A 2,561-nucleotide genomic window follows, 5' to 3' on the forward strand; every position below is an offset into this window, starting at 1 on the left:
GTAAAAGTGCAGTGACTGTGTTTTGGTCGGCTAAAGTCCCAGCTAATTTGCGCACAGCAATGTCCCACAACCAGCTGTGGAGTGAATGACCAATTTTATTTAAGGGATTGTTAGCCAGGACACCGTGAGAGATACTCACTTCATTTTGCTAACAAGCTGGACTATTGATTAGAAATGGCTCCAACAGGCTCTTAAAATTCTTCGCTCTGGAAGTCAATTTTGTTTTAGTTACGATGAGAGCAGTTTGGAAATAAATACGTATTGTAACCCTTGGTTGGAATATTTCATTTCACCGTGCTCAAAGATTACATTTTCAATTATTTTGAAGTGGAGCCTGGCATTGCTGGCGTACAAAAGGATAATGGACTTTCGTGTCAATTAGCACATAAAACTCACCATTCTGAGCATTTTAAATTGATTTTACAAGACTAACGCTAAGCATCAAGGTCATTACAATCCAGCAGCAGTTTTTAATATCAAATATTGCTGTAAATAGTTTGAAATCATTCAAAACCTGGAGTTGTACAATGTTGATTTATTAGCCAAACCGACAGTAACGGATTCAGATTTCTTTATTGGAATATTTTGTCGTAATATTTGCAGGAAATTGTTGAAGCGGAAATTATATCACAACACTTACATCGCGTGTAGTTCCTAATATAAAAATAAACCTTAAATCTCGTGTAGTGCCCTTCAAGTCTGGAGGAGATCCCAAAGCTGGTGATGCTGCAAATTACAGTGAGTTTTGTGGGCAAACAGCATATAGACTGACAAGACACAAAACAAACAGCTTTAACGTTTTGTCAAGTGTCCTCAAAACTCCCCCTCACCCCCCACCCCCACCGCCCGCCCTACTCCAACCCCCCTCTCCCTCCTACTAACTCTTAACACTGCTTTTATCTTTGAAAATTTTACCCGCGGTCCAAAAGATCGGATTCCATGACAGAGAAAATTGTTCACAAGGCGCAGAGGAAATGGGGCGATTGATTATTAAACAGCCTCATTCCCTTTCATCAATCCTAATTCGGGCTAAATTTGTCCTCCACTAAATCTCTAATCCGGGCTGAGTTGGATCAAACTCTTGTGAACTAAGTGCAAACTTCAGGGCGTTTGCTGCTGAGCTGGTTGAAGTGACCAAATTATTATTACTGTCGAGCACACAGTGTGTGAGGGGGCAACGAGTGGGGAAAAAAAAACAAATCAGCTTCAAATAAGCTTTCGGGCACTGGCAGCAGGACATTTGTTATGGGGCCCGAAATAAATAAGCAAGTCTGATTTCACAAGTAGACGGCTTGCGTCCAATGCAATTTTATCCCTCAATTTAAAAGCATCACCGTGTCAGCCGATCACAGGAGAATAGACTGCCACGACTTTTACTGGCACAGCAAACAGTAAAACCCCATTCTACTTGAGAATCGTAGTGTTCCAGGCTGCCGTCTTGTCCTGTGTTAAATCAAAGAACAAGAGCAATCTCAAAACCCAATTGCTCACAGTTGATGAAGAGAGACTTACAGAATCATCGTCATTTAAAGGTAAATAGCGCTGGCTGATCGCGATCAGCACCAAAGCCACAATTTCACACAATAACGTCTATTCTTTAAGCTGTCAAAAGCAGGTAGATCAGTATCACTGGGTAGAGAGAACACAGTTATAGGTAGAGAAACAAGGGCAAAGGCAATCAGGGTTTCAGAGACACATTTAATGCAGTAAAGATACGATACCAAGCTCCAGTTACTGTCACCTCTGTTACATCTCTTTAAACGTAATATGTTAGATACGGCACTTTTCACATTGGCAGGACCACTTCAAGTGCTTCGCCACATATACTGTAAAGTGGAGTGACTGTGTACTTTGTAGGCAGATACATCAGCCAATATGTGCACAACAAAATCCCAGAGCCGCCATGAAAGGAGGGACACTTTTCTTCGAGGGGAAACTGGGAGGAAATCCGCTTCTCAAATAGTGCCACGGGATTTTAACATCCACCCGAGCAGGCGGCCTCGGGTTAATGTTTAATGTTTCATCAGAAGGACGGCACCTCCGCCAATGCAACACCCCCCAGCACCGCACTGGAGAATCAGCCAAGACTATACGAGGTCAAAGTCCTGACGTGGGGCTTGAACCCACAAACTTCAGAGGCGAGAGCACGACTAACAACAACAACAACATGCATTTATACAGCACCCTTCCCGTGGGGTAGAGTCCTGGAGCGCTTCAACTGAGCTAGGCTGAGACACTTCCTATACGATAAGCAAATTGCAACGCAAAAAAGAGCGAGTGACATAAAATAGTTCTTCCCCTCCCCTTCCAGCCCCGATAACAAATTGCCAGACTCTTTCTCACAGCAACGATTCTCCTTTAAACGAAAAGAACAGATAATTTAGATAATTATTTGGGGAGAACAGGTTTGCAGGGCTATGAGGAGAGCGCAGGGGAGTGGGATTGATTTGGACAGCTCTTTTAAAAGCCGGCGCAGACACGATGGGCCGAATGGCCTCCTTCTGTGCTGTATAATTCTATGATATGAACAGAGGACAAGATATCTTTTAGTCAAGCAAATG

Source organism: Callorhinchus milii, unplaced genomic scaffold (genome assembly GCF_018977255.1).
Source record: "Callorhinchus milii isolate IMCB2004 unplaced genomic scaffold, IMCB_Cmil_1.0 Scaffold13, whole genome shotgun sequence".
In the NCBI taxonomy this organism is placed as follows: Eukaryota; Metazoa; Chordata; class Chondrichthyes; order Chimaeriformes; family Callorhinchidae; genus Callorhinchus; species Callorhinchus milii.